The following is an 18,887-nucleotide window of genomic DNA, read 5'->3' as shown; positions in this document are numbered from 1 at the left end:
AGGCCTTCCTCAGAAACAACAACAAAAAGTTGTGGGCAGCTGTCAACACACTGCTCTGCCTCCCTTGCCCATGTTAATAGCAACCTGGCTGCCACCACTGCCACAATGCCACTTATTGGTTTTTTGTACTATGGGTTTCAGTGAGACAGCCTCTAGCCATGTTATATGGTATACTTGGAAAATCCAAGTTAGCTTCCCATGTTATCAACTGTTGTTTTTATTAGGGTTGTTATTAAGTTGCACATGTTTTATAGGATCTGCGGCAGCTGGGATCCCCTCCCCCTCAAGTGGGTGTGGGGAATCCTCCCTCCTCCAGGGAAGGCTAGGGTCCTGTCCCCCACTGCAATATGCGTGGCATCCCCTTTCACTGCCAGGAGTGGCTTGGGTCCTGTCCCATGCTGGAGTGGGTCTTGTGTACCCTCTCTCCACCAGGAGGAGCTGGATTCCCATCCCGGGGTGGGGCAGGTGGCGGGGAGGGTCACCTTCCTTTGCTAGGAGGGGCTAGGGTCCCATCCGCCACTGGTGAGAGGTGGGGTCCCATCCCCTCCTCCAGCAGGCACGGGGTTCTCTCCCTCTGCCAGGAAGGGTTGGGGTCCAGTCCCCTTCTCCAGGGGGCATGGGGTGGGGTTAGAGCAGAAATGTTCTTTCTCTCCCTGGAAAGTTGCTCTGAGATAGCCCACAGCTGTCAACCTCCTTTGCATTTGGTCTTTCCTGAAGAACAAACTGCTTCTTTGAAGTTCACAGCACTTCAGTGTGTAGACCACTTTAGTTCTAAGGGAACTTGTTTTATGCAGCAGCAACAGCTCTCTCACTGCTGTTGCTTCCGGGCCCAAGGCAGTCTGTTCAGAGGGAAGTTGCTTTACAATGGTGGCATGGACAGTTGCCATATTGGTGCTTCAGGGTGTACGCCACTTCTGTTCTAAGGGTAACTTACTTTACGGCAGAAGCCGTGGCTGCCTCACTGCTGCACTTACAAGGAATCAGGTCACATTTGTTGTGAGAAAAATTACTTTATGGCAGGGTGTCATGCGGGGGTCTCTGGTACCGCTCCCCACATAAGAACGCAGGACATGGTGAGGCCAAAAAGGAACACACACAGAGCCATAGATAGGGGAGTCATACCACTATAGTCTTGCTGGCGGCTGGGTTGGAGACACAGGAAGCGAGGAACCACATGATCTGCAACCTGCTGTCTGCTTCTCTGCCAACCAACCTCACTTGCTAACTGCAATCCGCCATGTTAACTGCAATCCACGCCTCTCTGTAACCTGCAATCCGCACTTGCTGGCTTAGCCACGGCAGTTATATTAGTGGCTAATGGCTAACCGGTAACAGCTGATGACCAACTAGTCACAGCTGATGACCATCTACTACCCAAGCCAGCACCTTTCCACGTGAGGCCAAGAGCCTGGAAACTGTTCTCTGGGATTCTGTCCCCATACAGGGGCAGCTGCTGTTGCACTGTTGCAACTTCCAGGCCCAAGACTATGTCTCATCTGAGGGAACTTGTTTTATGGCAGTGGCAGTAAAAATCACATGACTGTCCTCTGTAAGTTACATATGAATCTCATGGGAATCACGCGAAACCACCTGGCGGCCACTCTGGTTCCACGTGGGAATCACTCTCGCCCTCACGTGAAAAGGTGCTGGCTCAGGTAGTAAATGGCCATCAACTGTGATTGGGTGGCCATCAGCTGTGGCTAGTTAGCCGTCAGCTGTAACCAGTGAGCCATTGGCCACTAATATAACTGCCTTGGCTACGCTAGCAGAAAATGGGGGCCTAGCAAAAAGATGGTGGCTGAGCGAGCAAGAGCGGATTGCAGTTAGCACGGCGGAGTGTAGTTAGCAATGGGTTGGTTTGTTGGCAGAGAAGTGGACGGCAGGTTGCAGATCGTGTGACTCCTGCTTCCTGTGTCTCCAACCCAGCCACCAGCGAGACTATAGTGGTATGACTCCCCTATCTATGGCTCCGTGGGTGTTCCTTTTTGGCCTCACCATATCCTGCATTCTTATGTGGGAAGCGGGAGCTGAGACCCTGCATGTCACCCCGCATGACAGGAGTCCTGCATAATCTCCAAGAGCCAACCTGAGGAGGAAATAACTTGGTTAAAGTCAGAGAGAGGCTGTGGGATTGCCATCCCTTGACATTGTTTTAAAAGTGGATCAGTCAACATCAAAATAAAAAGTTTTTGCATAGTGAAGGCAACCATCAACAAAACAAAAAGACAACCTACTGAATGGGAGAAAATATTCTCAAATGATGCATCCCATAAAGGGTTGATAATCCAAAATATACAAGGAACTCATAAACTTAACACCAAACAAACAAACAAAAACAATCCAATTTTTTTAAATGGGCAGAGGACGTGAATAGACATTTCTCCAAACAGGACATACAGATGGCCAACGGACATACGAAAACATGTTCAACGTTACTAATCATCAGGAAAATGCAAATCAAAACCACACTGAGATATCACTTCACACCTGTCAGAATAGCTATCATCAAAAAATCAACAAACAGGGGGCCGGCCCGGTGGCTCAGGCAGTTAGAGCTCCATGCTCCTAACTCCGAAGGCTGCCAGTTTGATTCCCACATGGGCCAGTGGGCTCTCAACCACAAGGTTACCAGTTCAATTCCTCGACTCCCGCAAGGGACGGTGGGCAGTGCCCCCTGCAACTAAAATTGAACACGGCACCTTGAGCTGAGCTGCCGCTGAGCTCCCAGATGGCTCAGTTCATTGGAGCGCATCCTCTCAACCACAAGGTTGCCAGTTCGACTCCCACAAGAGATGGTGGGCTGTGCCCCCTGCAACTAGCAATGGCAACTGGACCTGGAGCTGAGCTGTGCCCTCCACAACTAAGACTGAAAGAACAACAACTTGAAGCTGAACAGCACCCTCCACAACTGAGATTGAAAGGACAACAACTTGACTTGGAAAAAAGGCCTGGAAGTACACACTGTTCCCCAATAAAGTCCTGTTCCCCTTCCCCAATAAAATCTTTTTTAAAAAAATCAACAAACAATGAGTGTTGGCGAGGATGTGGAGAAAAGGGAACCCTCGTGCACTGTCAGTGGGATTGTAAATTAATGCAGCCACTATGGAAAACAGTATGAACGTTCCTCAAAATATTAAAAATAGAACTACCATACGACCCAACAATTCCACTTCTGGGTATTTATCCAAGGAAAATAAAAGCACTAATTTCTCATTTGAAAAGACATATGCACCCTGTAGCATTATTTACTGTAATGCTACTGTTCAATGTAGCATTATTTACAATAGTCAAGATATGGAAGCAACCTAGCTGTCCATCGTTAGAGGGATGGATAAAGAAGATGTGAGATAGATAGATAGATAGATAGATAGATAGATAGATAGATAGATAGAGGATATGTAGACTGGGCTATTAGTCATCAATAAAAAGGAATGAAATCTTGCCATTTGTGACATCATGGATGGACCTAGAGGGTATGATGTTAAGTGAGATAAGTCAGACAGAAAGAGACAAACACCATGTGATTTCACTTATATGTGGTATCTAAGAAAACAAATGAATAAACAAAACAGAAACAGACCCCATAGATATAGAGAACAAGCTGATAGTCTCCAAAGGGGTTGTGGGAGGTGGGGGTGAAAGAAGAAAGAAAAATGAAATAAATAAAGCAGGGTGGGAGGGAACAAGACCAGATTTCTAGAAACTAATAGCTGATAACATCCTTCATTTATTTCACTCCTAGTATGTGCCAGCACAGGACTAAGTGTTTTACAACCAAACAAAACAAAGACAAATAAATTAAAAAGAAGTAAGAGGAGACTCTAAGATATCACAGCAAAAATATCTCTGCTCTCTTTTCTCAAATTGTCCAAAAGTGAGAACGAGAAATGAAACACCAATAACACTGATCTCAGTATTTGTGAAGCAGGGCTTAAGGGCTGCCAAGTGCCGTAGCGGTGGACACGTGCAACTACAGATATTGGGCACAGCCAGCAGAACAGAGAGTTCTCTGTGTTGAGTGGCTTACCCACCCTGAGGGAGGAAAGTCAATGATTACTTGTTTGAAACAACCAAACTGAAGACCAGAGGTGGGCTTTAGGAGTTTCTTTATCCATGGATTGATAGCAGGCATTGGCAAAGGAGACACACCATCTTTGTAATCATTCTTCGGGGCTGAAAAACATCTGAGAGTGATGAACAGCCCTACCCCTGCCAATATTTAGCCTCTGAAAAGAGGAAAGCTATGCCAATCCTCATAACACAATAGTACCATATTTACTGTAAATCAGACACACTTTCGTGCCCCAAGCACTGGCCCTGGCCCTGGCCCCATACTATACTCCTGCAAGCAGCTCAATCCAGGAAACAAGGATCTAATCCAGGGGAAAACTGCCCGCCCACCACACACACACACACACACACACACACACACACACACACAGGATCAGTCAATCACTATCTTTTAGCTGATTTCTTAGACATCGTCCAGAAACGAAGCAGGAGGCACTTGTCCATTAGGCACAGTCAGTGATGTGCCTAAGCCCCATACATTGAAGGGCCCACAAAAATGGTTTACTTTCTTTCATAAAATGATGCTAAAGACAGTGATGTTTGCGATGGTAAAAATAGGATCAATCATGTATGATACCAAGCACAGGGCCCATTATTATAAGTTATTTTCAATATCCAGGATAGTAACACCTCGTGGAGCAACTAAAAAACACGTCTTGAAGGGAGAATCATACAGCCCTCAATCTGACCTGATCTCTTTTATTTGACAATAAATACAATTTTATTTTTTCCTCAGCAAGGATCAGGACTGTATTTGTAGGAAAAATGACAGAGAGGGAAAGGAAGATGCAGCAGGGGGAACAGGTGGAAACTCACCTGGCTTCACAGCCCGGAGCCCAGCACAGGGGGAACCCTGAGCTTGCCTGGAGTTCCTGCAACCAGAGACGTTGGAGTGGAGTGAAGCAGAGGATGCACATTCCCCTGTGGTGTCCAGAGCCAGTACAATGCAAGCGTTCTTGGGTGCACTAAGCACTGGACTGGGATCTGTCTACACTTGCACTCTGACACGGATTCGTGACTAAAACTCTGGAGTCCTTGAACTTTCTCAAGGGGTGCATTGGGTTTCTTGCAGAGGAAATCTGACCCAGAATGCTGTGCAAACCCAGCCCCAAGATCCTGTTCCTGGCATCCCGGGGAGCACGGCTTGCTCTGCTCTCAGTGTCCCAGCAGAAAGTCAGAGCAAGAAGCCCTCTAGTTAATCATTTCAGTTTAATTACTAGCCCGCGGCATGTGCAGAGGGCCAAATGTGGAAGGTTGGACCCTGAGACATTCTCCAAACTTTCCCACAAGGGCTCCTGTGGTTATTGTGAGGTCTCGCACCCGGTACTTTCCCTCCCTTCTTGCCCCTCGCCCACAAATCAGCTTGCATAATGCAATACAGCCCCTTCCTCAAGGCAGACACTCTATGCTAGAGTCGGGAGTAGTAAGTGGAGCTGTAAATTAGAACCCCGATTCCATACATCCAGGCCCACTACCAGCACCCTTCTTTTCAACCCCAGCTGCTTTCACGCGTAAGCAAGTCCCACCCACACGACTGGTGGTAAAAAGAAAGCCAACAGCGATCCTCCAAAGGGGAACACATAGGTATTGAACTTGCCCCAGACCGGTTGTAACCGGTACCAGGCGACAAAAAGAGAACAAGCGTCAGCCTCTGTTGCAGCTCTGTTCCCAACCGGCACACAGAGTTTGTGGAGGCGCCCGGCTTTGGCTGCACTCCAGCCATGGGGTCTCCGCCCAGGGGCAACCACTATGACCCAGGCCTGGGAGTATGCCAAGTGGAAATAAGATCTGAATCTGTGCAGGGTGCAGCACCAGAAGCCGAAGAAGGCCACGTTGAGGAAGGAGACCCGAGCCTCATGGACCAAATGAACCACGAAGGCGGCATCAACCACGAAGGCCATGGGAACCACGAGGGCGGCAGTGGCGACCAGGAGCCCTGGCAGCAGCAGGCTGAGATGGCCCATGTGGCCACTACCGAGGCTCCATAGCCCCAGAACAGGCAGCCATGAGTTCAGCGCAGTAAGTTCACGCCCGTGCAGCTACAGGAGCTGGAAAGCACTTTCCAACACACTCAATACTTGGACATGCCCACAAGGTAAGTGGCGTGCAGCAGGCACCCAATTCTCCAAGGGGTTCTGGCTTAATTGTAGGCACTTTTGTCTCTTCCCCTCCTAAGCCAAAAAAGCCACTTGAGCTCCAGGGTTGGGGGAGGAGAATGCCTTCTGCGCATCAAGGGAAATATTTTCATACAGTCGTTAGGTGAATCAAGTCTGGAAACTGGTCAGTGGTCCTTTTTCTTTTTTTCTTTTTCTTTCTTTTTTTTTCAATTGTGGTAAAATATCCTTAAAGATAAAATTTGCTATCTTGAACCTTTTTAAGTGTACACTTCAGTAGTGTTAAGCACATTCATACTGTGCAACTCTTTCTAAAACTAAAACTCGGTGCACAGTAAACAACTCGCTATTCCCCCAGCCTCCGCAACCACCTTTCTATCTTCTGCTTCTACGAATTTGGTTACTCTAGGTGCCTCATTTAAGTGAAATCATACAGCGGTTTTCTTTCTTGTGACTGGCTTATTTCACTTAGTATAATGTCTTCAAGGTTCATCCGTGTTGTAGCATGTGATAGGATTTCCTTCTTATTTTTTTTAAGACTGAATGATATTCCACTGTATGTAAACACCATATTTTGTTTATCTATTCATTTATCAGTGGGCACTTTGGTTGCTTCTACCTTTTGGCTATTGTGAATAATGCTGCTCTGAACATGGGTGTGCAAAATCAGTTGGGAGTCAGTTTTCAATTATTTTGTGTAAACCCAGAAGTGGAATTGCTGGATCATATGGTAATTCTGTTTTTAATTTTTGAGCAACTGTTCTACTGTTCTCCATAGTGGCCGCACCATTTTTACACTTCCATTAGCAGTCACAAGGATTCCAGTTTCTCCACACTCTTGTCAACACTTGCTATTTTCTGGTTTTTTATATTAGCCATCTCAGTGGATGTGAAGTAGCATCTTATTATGGTTTTGATTTGCATTTCCCTATTGATTAGTGATGTTGAGCATCTTTTTATGTGCTTATTCAAGTCCTTTGCCCGTTTTTTATTTCTTATTAGACTAACTGATTATTTTTTTCCTATTTTTTATTGTGGTAAAATACAGATAGCATAAAATGTACTATCTTAACCATTTTTAAGTGTACAGTTCAGTGGTATTCAGCACATTCTTCTTATTGTGCAACCATCACCACCATCCACCTCCAGAACCCTTCATTCTGCAAAACTGAAACTCTGTTGTGTAATACCCATACAAGTACCTCATGCAAGTGGAATCAGGCAGTACCATTTTACATTCCCAGAAACAATGCAAAAAGATTCCAATTTCTCCACGTCCCCCCAGCACTGGTTATTTTCTGATGATGATGATGATGATGATGATGATGATGATGATGATTTTATAGTAGCCATCCTAGTGGGATGAGGTGGTATCAGTGTGGTTTCGATTTGCGTTTCCTTAATGATTAATTAGTGATGTTGAGCATCTTTTCATATAATTCTTAGTAGCCATTTGTATATCATCGTTGGAGAAATGTGTATTCAAGTCCTTTGCCCATTTTTTAATCTGGGTGTTTGTTTTCTTATTGTTGAATTGTACGCTTCTTAATATATTCTGGATATAAACTCCTTATCAGATATATGATTTGCAAATATTTTCTCCCATGGGTTGCCTTTTCACTCTATTGATTGTGTCCTATAGATGCACAGGCGTTTTTTTTATTTTTATGCAGTCCAATTTACCTAGCTTTTTCTTTTATTGCCTGTGCTGGTGGCCTGTTTTTGTAAATAAAATTTTTGGAATCAGGGTAAGGAGAATAAGGTACCATCAAGCAATGGCAGTGCTGGATCCTTCTTTTATTTAAAATATTGATAATTTGTCCATCATAGATTTTTTGCATTAATTTTTATATTTTAAACAGTTCATTAAAATAATTTATCTTGACTACTGAGCTGTTAATGCCACCTTGATTTTTTTTTTAATTTATTTATTTTTATTGGTTTCAGTTGTACAAAGCAACACAACAGTTAGACATTTAAACCCCTCATAAAGTGACAACCCACACCCCCACCAAAGCTACTACCCCTCTGTCATCTTATATTGCTGTTACATGCAATACCATCGACTATCTTCCCTATGTTGTACTCCACATCCCGTGACTATATATACCTATATATTTGGTTATAGTTGACATTCAATATTATTCTACTTCAGCTCTTCAAGTGTATAGCCACATTGGTCAGGCATCTACACAGTCTGTGAAGTGATCCCCCTGATAAGTCCAGTGCCCATCTGGCACCTTGCATGAGCTTTACAGCATTGTTGATACAGTATGTACCCCATACTGTATTAACTACCAATTTGTATTTCTTAACGCCTTCACCTTTTTCATCCTGCCCCAAACCCACTCCCAACTATCACCTTGATAAATCTAGTATCTACCTGGCACCATACCTAGTTATTACAATATTATTGACTATATTCCTTATGCTATACCCTACATCCCCATGACTACTGTGTAACAACCAATTTGGACTTCTTAATTCCTTCCCCTTTCACCCATCCTTAACCCCCCTCCCATCTTAAAGAAGTCCTTCTAAGAGTCCTTGTAATACTGGTTTGGTGGTGATGAACTCCTTCAGCTTTCTCTTGTCTGGGAAGCTCCTTATCTGTCCTTCAATTCTAAATGACAGACTTGCTGGGTAGAGCAATCTTGGTTGTATGTCGCTGCTTTTCATCCCTTGGAATATTTCCTGCCACTCCCTTCTTGCCTGCAAAGTTTCTGTTGAGAAATCAGCTGACAGTCTTATGGGGGCTCCCTTGTAGGCAACTAACTGCTTTTCTCTTGCTGCTTTTAAGATTCACTCTTTGTCTTTAACCTTTGACATTTTAATTATGATGTGTCTTGGTGTTGGCTTCTTTGGGTTTATCTTGTTTGAGACTCTGTGCTACCTGGACTTGTCTGTCTATTTCCTTCACCAGCTTAGGGAAGTTTTCTGTCATTATTTCTTCAAATAGGTTTTCAATTCCTTGCTCTCTCTCTTCTCCTTCTGGTACCCATATAATGCGCTTGACATTGTCCCGGAGGCCCCTTAAACTCTCCTCAATTTTTCGGATTCTTTTTCCTTTTTGCTGTTCTGGTTGGGTGTTTTCTGCAACCTTATCTTCTGCATTGCTGGTTGGATCCTCTGCTTCATCTAATCTATTGTTGATTCCCTGTAATATATTCTTTGTTTCCATTATTGTATCCTTTTTCTCTGAGTGGTTCTTTTTTATGGCTTCCATCTCCATTTTTATGCTTCTTATCTCTCTGTTGAAGTTCTCCCTGAGATCACTGAGCATCCTTATAAAGTGTTTGGAACTCTGCCTCTGATAGATTGCTTATCTCTGTTTCGCTTGGTTCTTTTTCTGGAGCTTTGTTCTGTTCTTTTATTTGGGACACGTTTCTTTGTCTCCCTATTTTGGCTGCCTCCCTGTGTTTGACTTAGGTAGGGCTGCTATGTCTTCTGGTCTTAGTAGAGTGGCCTTATGTAGTAGGTGTGCCATGGGGTTCAGTGGCACAGTCTTTCTGGTCACCTGAGCCATGCGCTCTAGGTGTGTCCCTTGTGTGGGTTGTGTGTGCCCTCCTCTTGTATTTGAGCCTTGGTTGATAATTACAAATCAATGGGAGGGACTGACCCTTGGGCTCACTTGTTGTGAGGACTGGCCTTGACTACAGTGGAAGAGTTGTTGTGCAGGGGCTGATCCTACAGAGCAGGATCTGCCTCAGCAGGACTCTGATGCTTGCCCCATCCACCCTTTGGGTGTGTTGTACTTGGAGGTGGCTGGGTGATGCTCCAGCTTGTTTTGAAGCTGTCCGCAGGGGGCGCCAGCCCCAGGACCACCTTGGAGGGGATCCACTGTCTGTCTACTTCAGCCACAGCTCATGCCCCACCTGGGGCCACCCAGCGGGAACCAGAAGAAATCCACAGATGGCTGCCGCCCATGCTGTGCTTAGACATGTCTTGAGAGGCCAAGCCTTGAACCAAGGCCGGCTGCCGATAGTGCCGGCTTAGGACTGCTCAGCCAGAGGCACAGGACATGCTCAAGCCAGATGCTGCTTGTCTGGGTTCTGCGAATCTTTGAGAGATCCTAGAAAAATCTGCAGCCTGAGCCAAGGCAGGCGTCTGCATGTGAAAGCCACTGGAAGTGGTTTGGGTGTGTCTGTAAGTTGGATGGGGCGGCGTCTCCAATCGCCAGGGCATGGCAAACAAATGGCAGAGACTCAGATATGTCAGCTGCCTGTGTTCGCACGTCGGGAAGGGGAAGGACTCCACAAAGAAATAATGGCTCCTGCCAGCTCCTCGGTCCAGGCAAAAGAAGCCTCTCCAGCCCCTGTCCCAAGCCAGACAACTCAGTTCCCACCATACGTCCCTGCCGCCTTTCCAGCTGCTGCCCCAGTGCTGGAGCTCAGAGAGAGTGATTCTGTTGTTGAGCAACTCCACTCGCAGTCCCTTTAAGAGGAGTGCCTGGGACTCCAGCCGCACTCCGTCTCACTCAATCACAATCTCTGCTGGTTTTCACAACCAAAAATTATGGGGACTTCTCTCCCTGGCACTGGAAGCCTGGGCTGGGATCTCTCGCTCTTTTAGGGGATGGGGTGGACCCCTACAGCCGAAATAGCCCTGCCGATCTTTAGTGGTCACACACGGGTGTGGGACCAGCCAGTTTCTGGTCTCTGACCTTCCTACCAGTCTGGAGGTGGCTTCTTCTGCAAGCCCTTATCAGTAGGGCTTCAGTTCAGCTTGATTTTAGGCGATTCTCAATAATGGTTGTTTTATAGATTAGTTGTAATTTTGATGTGGTTGTGAGAGAACGTAAACACCGCGTTTACCTACTGTACCATCTTGGTTGTCTCCCACCTTGATTTTTTGAGGGAAAATAGTCTATAAAGCAAGGCTGGAGCTGGGAGTGACAGAACAGTTTACTTGGGGAGCAGCGGGGGTCTTGAGGGGAGCAGCAGATTTTAAAACAAACATAAAATGTATATCCATATGTTTCATTTTATTCACAACTCCAGTTACTAAACATTTGTGGTCTTCTCTCCACAGAGAGGGGCTTGTGAGATGCATAGATGTGCCTAAAGCCAGAGTGCAAGTCAGTAAACCTGAAAAATGCCATTTGGCAGGGCAGCCATTCTAAAACTTGCTTTAGGACTTGCACACCTTTGTCCTGGACATTCTCAAGTTGTTGTGTTTTGTTGTCTTTTTTTATGTTGGCAGATAAGTTTTGACCTTAGGAATCTTTGTGGGGGAAAATGGGATATGGAATCCCCAGCTTATGGATATTTCCCATTACCAGAGAGAGAGCATGATTTCTTAAAGGAAAAGAAAAAATGAACTGTTTCTCTTATTCTGTGTAGAAAATCAAATATATGTTTTTTACAAACATATAAATATCTATATCTATATACATATATACACGTATATGTGTATTGTTGAGGAGAGAGGAAATTCCCCCCTGCCCTTCTCTGTTCTTCAGGTTTGTCTAACAAGTAAATTGACACAAGGCAGATTAACAGGAGAAAGAAAAAATAATTTAATTTGTACATACGTAGGTCTCACAGAAATGGAACCTAAGGAACTGTCCAAAGCAGACAGCTTTTATACTTTTTAGACAAAGAAACAATAAATTTGTGAGGAATTGACAAGACAAAGCCACTTAGGCTTGGCTTTACTACCCTAAGCAGAGTTTGGGCTTAGGGTAGTAAATTAGTAAACAATTTAGAAGGTTTGTTCCTATAGGCTCCTCAGTCCTGAATTCCCTATCTCTGGTGATCAGGATAATTCCTAATGCAGGGAGGGTACCTGTCACGTGGGAGATTTATTTCCTGCTTTTAGGGGTACAGAGAGAGGAGGTTCTTCTTGCATCAGGTGTTTCTCAAGTAACTCTAATTAAAAATATTCAATATGCCACTTTGGCATATTTTAGGGCAGCCCCATCAGTATGTTCAATAAAATTCAACTCCTTCTAACACTGGTATCCTTTAAGGAGCACTTCTCTGTGGAACCTGACTTTGGAAGTATTCAAATTAATGCAAAGAAGAGCAGGTTATAAGAGGGTTCAATTGTACTGAATTATTTAAAGCCAGGCATAAGCTCTTAGCTGAATGAATGGATTTATAAATATTGGGATGATGGAGTAACTTATCCACAGAAAACTCTCTGTGAATAACTAATGTATGTTTAATTAAGCTGAGACTGATAGGGGAAGACAGCTTAAAGGTTCAATTACCTGGTTCTCCTCCTTTTATTTTTAAGTGTTTGGTAACGTACTGTAGAGAGTGGCAGCCCTAAATTTCAAATTTCTGGAGTACTTTGATGTATCAACCTGAGAACATTGCTAGAATAGTCACATGGTGAGAACGGGGGAGGAGGGAGTTTGCAAGCTTTGGAAGTTTGTCTAAGGAATGAAACAAACAAGCAAAATTGTTACTATTGACCTGAGAAGGCTGAAAAGGTTAGAGAAGAATTACATACAGTCAAAATAGGCCTTTTAGATACTACAAAAATTCAACATGATGAATCTATTAAATGCATAAGTGAATATTCTCTTGAGGAATTTCTAACATCTGAGGATTTTGTTTTTCCATTTTGGTGGTTTGATTTTGAAGAGGTGAGTTTTGTGGAATTTGTTTGGTGGGGGGTGGTTGGCCCTCATTTTAGGTAAATTCGTAGCTATGTTAATTTCAAATACTTTTCATTCTCCCAGGCAGTGGTGACTAATTTGTAGGTCATGGGATCAACAGGTGACCAAAGAAAACCATAAGTTGTATAAAAGTGGTATTTGCCTCCAAACGAAAAGAACATCAGCATGGGTTTATTAGCTTTGCTACAGAGTGCATATGTGAGTGCAGTGCTGGAAACGAGCTGCAGATATGGTGGTGAGCTGCTGAAAAGGAGCCCCACAAAGCAGACCATTGAGTACTGGCATCCTAACACCGTGGACTGGGCTCACAGGCCTGGCTCGGGTTGGAAAGGTTGGGAGGAGGTTGGGAGCACTTTCTCAGGCTGGAAGCCGTATGCAGAAGAGAAGAAAAACATAAGATTCGGTTGACTTGCTTTTCCCCACCCCTGGATTTACATAGTGCTCCCTCAATGGCATTGTGAAGGGAATATGAGCCACAAAAAACAAATCAAGGAAAAATAACTTAGTGTTCTCATCTATTCCCAAACCCTACAGCATGAATTTCCACAAGAAACTTTAATTCATGGTTTTCCTCCTTTCTTTTGCAAATAGAACTGTTTGGGGAAACTGGTACTGGGAACACACACCCAGTATCAGCCCATACCACAGCCAGCTGTGGGCTTCGGTTATGCTTATGGAGATCTGACCACTGGTGCATTTGGATCCCAAAGCTAGTTCAGTTACACTGGCCTTGTTCAGACTATCTATTCATGTAGCAGAAAGACCACAAATCCTAAGATGGGAGAGCAAAAATGAGGTCTCAGGCGGGGAGAGGTGGCCCTTTGTGTCGTTAAAATGTGCAGTTTGGAAACTTAAAGGATTGATTTTCTTTTATTTCTTTTAAAAATTTGTATTATTTTATATTTCAACTACAGTTGACGTACAATATTATATCATTTACAGGTGGACAACACAGTGATTAGACATTTATATAACTTATGAAGCAAACAGCCAATAAGTCTAGGACCCATCTGATACCAGACATAGTTATTACAATGTTATTGACTATATTCCCTATGCTGTATTTACATCCCCGGGACTGTTTTCACATCTGGCAATTTGTACATATTAATGCATTCACCCATCTCTCCTACCCGACTCCCATCTGGCAACCATTAATTTGTTCTCTGTATCTATGAGTTTGTGGAAACTTAAAGGATTTCAATACAACGTAAACCCCATTAACTAGGACACTGAGAAGATAGTGAAGTCTAAATGACAGTTTTGTTTGTTTGCGAAAATAGTTGGCAGGTATTTAGGGAGGACCCATGTTATGATCTCTTACCCTCATTGTTGTTGACTATCTTCCTAAAATGCCTGTTCCACCATTTTGCCTCAAGAATAAGGGATAGCATTGGGACCGCCTGGTTGAGTAGCAATGCCTAGGATAACCTGCTATGCAGAACAGCAGCAGCTCTGGCCCAGGGTCCTGGACTGTAGCCAGAGCAGAGTGAGTTGACCTGCTCCTAAGCCCAGGAAGGTTTGGAGAGTAGAGCAGGGTGGAGTGGGCAGAACTGACAGCAGTGACATTTTTTTTTTTTTTTTGCCTCTTTCCCCTTGGCTTGGCAAAGATTTTTAAGAGTTTTAGTTAATTTGGGTTGAGCTGGTCTCAACATTGCTTCACACTACAGGCTAAAATACCAAGGCAGTGTCTGGGGTTTCAGCAACTCTCATGCCCTAGCTAGACAAGCCACAAACTCCATGGGACCCCATGACTAGGGCTCCCTTACCAGACTACCTTTTTAACTCTCAAGAGGTTTCAGAGGACTAATGACCCCTTAGAAATCCTAGAAGAAAACCTTCTGTCTAAAAAGCCAGGATGTTCCTTCCTGTTGATTATTTACTTCACAGGAAAGATAGGCTTTTCAAGTAGGGAGCCGTTCTCCTCAATATGACTTTTTTTTTTAATAGTTAGACACTTATCATTTATATCCCTCATATGGTGATAACCTAACTCGTCCCATCTACTACCCCTCTGATATCACTTGCAGCCATTACATTTCCATTGTCTCTATTCCTAATACTGTACTCCACTTCTTGTGTGTATATATATCTGTATGTATGTGTGTGTGTATATATATATATATATATATATATATATATATATATATATATATATATACAATTGTCGTTGACATTCGTTATTGCTCAGCTTCAGCTTCAGGTGTACAGTGCAGTGATCAGGCATCTACATCATCCCTGAGGTGGTCTTCCTAAGGGGACAAGTGTCCATTGGATACCCTACAAAATCTTTACAATATTATTGATTACATTCCCCAAATTGACTTTCGTATCCCCATGGCAATCTTGTGGTTACCGATTGTGCTTTCTAATGCCCTCACCTTCCCCCTTATCCCCACCCCCCTCCCATCTAGAAACCCTCAGTTTTTCCTCTATGTCTCTGAGACTGTTTCTGAGTAGTTCCTTCCTTTAATCTTTTCGTTAGATTCCACATATAAGTGAGATCATATGGCATTTGTCTTTCTCTGTCTGAACTTATTTCACTTAGCATAATGTTCTCTACGTCCATCCGTATTGTTGCAAATGGTAATATTTCATTCTTCTTTATGGCTGTGTAATAATCCGTTGTATAAATGTACCACAGTTTCTTAATCCAGTTGTCTACCAATGGGCATTTCGGTCATTTCCATGTCTTGACTATAGTGAACAGTGCTGCAATAAACATAGGGGTGCATACAGTTTTTCGAATTAGAGTTTTGGATTTCTCCGGATAGATACCTAGGAGTGGAATTGCGGGGTCATAAGGTAGTACCACTTTCAGTTTTTTGACATACCTCCATACTGTTTTCCATAGTGTCCACACCAATCTGCAAGCCCACAAACAGTGCACAAGGGTTCCCTTTTCTCCACATCCTCACCAGCACTTGTTTTTTGTTGATTTATTGATGACAGCCATTTTGACTGGGGTGAGGTGGTATCTCATTGTGGTTTGTTTTTTTGCATTTCTCTAATGATTAGTGAGGTTGAACATTTTTTCATAGGCCTGTTTGCCATCTGTATGTCCTCTTTAGAAAAATGTCTCTTCATGTCTTCTGCCCATTTTTTAATTGGGTTGTTTGGTTTTTTTGGAGTTGAGTTGAGTGTGTTTTTTCTATATATTTTGGATATTAACCCCTTATCGGATATATCATTTGCAAATATCTTCTCCCCTCAGTATGACTTTCAATAGGGTCCACTACTTACCATGACCCAATCCACCCCCACCCCACAAGGTGACACTATCCCCAGTGAGGAGGGGACAGCAACCAGCTGAACAGCTGATAGTCAGCTGTCAGGATACAGACCTTTCTTTATCTGTTACCAGGCAATGGATCAGCAGCAAGGATGTGGTGCAACTCATAAGCTAAACCTGCATCCAATACCTGGAAAATATCATTAGAATATTAAAATTGGGAGTGATAAGCCTGTTACAGAACTTGAACTGAAGGGAGGGGTTGTGGTGTTAACTTTCCTGAGGTATTTTAGCAATAAGTAAATAGCTTCTCCTGATGCAGTTTAAAATCTCAATGCTATATAATGTTGCATGCTGTGTTTTTCCTATTATGGCATTAACTGTTCAACATACTAAACCAATCCCTTTTTCCTTCTGACTGTAGGTTTGGTTTAAGAATAGGAGGGCCAAGTGCAGAAGAAATGAGAGGGCATTAATGTTCAGAAATGCATCACCCGATACCCTGAACCAACTTCTCCTATGTTGGAGGGGTCCTCGAATACCACCCTTGTTTAGGAGCCAGATGGGAGATTGATTTTTCTGGTGCCGCTGACACCTTTGCCCCCCTTACCTCCTCTGCACTTGTGTTACCAGTAAAGAGGTAGATTCTCAATATGTTTGTCTTTGTGTGCCATATGGGGCAAGTAGGGTAGGTATGGAAATTGTTAAGAAAATGCCATTTAAGGAGAGTGACAAGGAGACCTCCTTTCATGAGCTGACCTTCCTAAATCATTATCAGTAGACCCTGCACAGAAATTCCCCAAGCGCCCATGGTGAATTTGCACTGACCCACATATTCTCCTCCATCCCCCCACCCCCATCACCATATCCTCATCCACACCCTGCCCCTTTGAGACCACAGATATGTGCAAGATTGGGCGGGGTGAGTCCCTAGTGAGAGAATGCTGTGTTTCTGACCAGAAGTGAGCTCCATTCATGATGACAAAGTCAGGCCAAACACTGGACTCTAAGGGAGTCCTCCCTGGGAGGCTACTCCCAGGGCTTTATGGGAAGGTGGCCATCAAACATTTATCCAGTATGCTCCAAATTCTGTTCACCGCCCTCCCATTTTGTGGAGGAGATTGGGGAATAGGAGCCCACAGGTCCTGCTGCTTCAGAAGAAGAATGAGAACAGATTCCATCAAGGCCAGAAAGAGGCTCTTCTCCTTTTTCTCCCTTCCCCACCACCAGCCCAGGAAAGCATATAATCTCTCCTTACCGAGCTCAGAAGCTGCCTATCGTCCTTGAGAGGACCCCAAATCCTGCTGCTGAACACCAAAAGGGGAACTTTGGGTTTAATGCTCCTCAAAGCAAGAGTAAGGAGATGGTCTCCCGAGCAGTATTCCAGAATAGTGACTCATTGGAAAGAAGCAGTCATACGTTTGCTTTGTTGCTGCTGTCCTCCTTGTGTGAAACAGCCAGGGTAGGGAAAAAACAAAAATGAGATTAGGAGAGCGAAGAAGTCAGGTACACTTTTTAAAAAGCATTGGGTTCTTCTCAGTTGAACCTTAGTTTCTGAGCAACCTTTAGCAATGTGAGGCTCCTTTAATGGAGTTTTATGTTAAAAGTGATTAACTGTGGACACCACACTCATACTTTGAAGTGGTTGCAATGACTGCAGAGAAGGTGCCATGGTGACATCAGCATTTCCTCTCAGGGGAGTTCATCAAAGATCAGTTTCACAGTGTGTATATGTTCGCAGTGCAAAGGGAGGCTCTGTTTTCTTGGGAAAGCATACACTCCGCCATGGTGTCCACTAATTTTTATTCCTTTCTTCTTCCGACATTTCTCACTATGGGTGTAAAACGTCACCAAAGTGGTTGTGTGTAATGCTGGGCTTCTGCAGAGAGAAGGATGTTATTGCTACCCAGAGACCCCAGGCCTTGTTGGGAATGGGGGAAATTCAAGAATGTTCCCTTATATGCCCATTGCCATTCTCACCAGATGATTTTGAAACCAAAATTTCTTATTTCCCAATGTTGACTACTTTCCTTCTTTTTTAAACATTAGGTTTCTCGGTGCTTTAAGTAACTTCAGAACTATAGGGCCTGTACGAATAAGCTCTAGGACACTGTCAGACCCTGTCCTGATCCCTTCTCTGATCTGGCCACAGCTGAAAGGGCTACATTCAGCCTTCCCAACCCCGAGACTGAAAGCGAGAGAGAATACTCAGCACAAATCCCTCAGTTAACCCTCATATCCAGTCTGACATATTAACAAAGAACATCCATTTTTCATGTTCAAGATTTTCACCATCAAAAATGAAAATCTTTCCTGCAAGTGAATGGTGTCTTGGTCATATACACTATTTCTTTTAAAAGCGTCTCGACTTCTTTCAGATGCCAGATGTATTAAGGCAGAGAGGTGGCGTGAGGCATAAGAAATACACAAAGCATTACTGTAGATAATAATTTACCCTTAGCCTAGGTTTGCAAAGAGATGTCTTCTAAAATTAATCCCCTGGATTAATTAATGCCCCAAAGAGAATTTCTCTAGATGTACATTTCAAATATCCCGAAGCATACATCAGAAATTAATTATGCTAATACAAGGAAATAACTTTGATTTATAAAAAAAGAATATTTGGCAACTGGCATAGACCTTAGATAGATTATCTTTGCAAGTGTTAATTTTGGCTGAAACGTTATGAGCACAATCTTGTAAGGAGTTCAGTAGATTCAGCATATTACAGTAGTCTAATAGTTCTGCGGTAGTCTTGCTTTCTAAAGTTTTTCACAGTAAAGAACACATGCCAGTAAACTTTCAGTACATTAAGGTTGATGGCCAAATTAAGTAAGAAGAA

Source organism: Rhinolophus sinicus, chromosome 18 (assembly GCF_057876585.1).
Source record: "Rhinolophus sinicus isolate RSI-liver-muscle chromosome 18, RSI-T2T, whole genome shotgun sequence".
Classification (NCBI taxonomy): domain Eukaryota; kingdom Metazoa; phylum Chordata; class Mammalia; order Chiroptera; family Rhinolophidae; genus Rhinolophus; species Rhinolophus sinicus.
Note: the sequence above shows the minus strand (reverse complement) of the source record.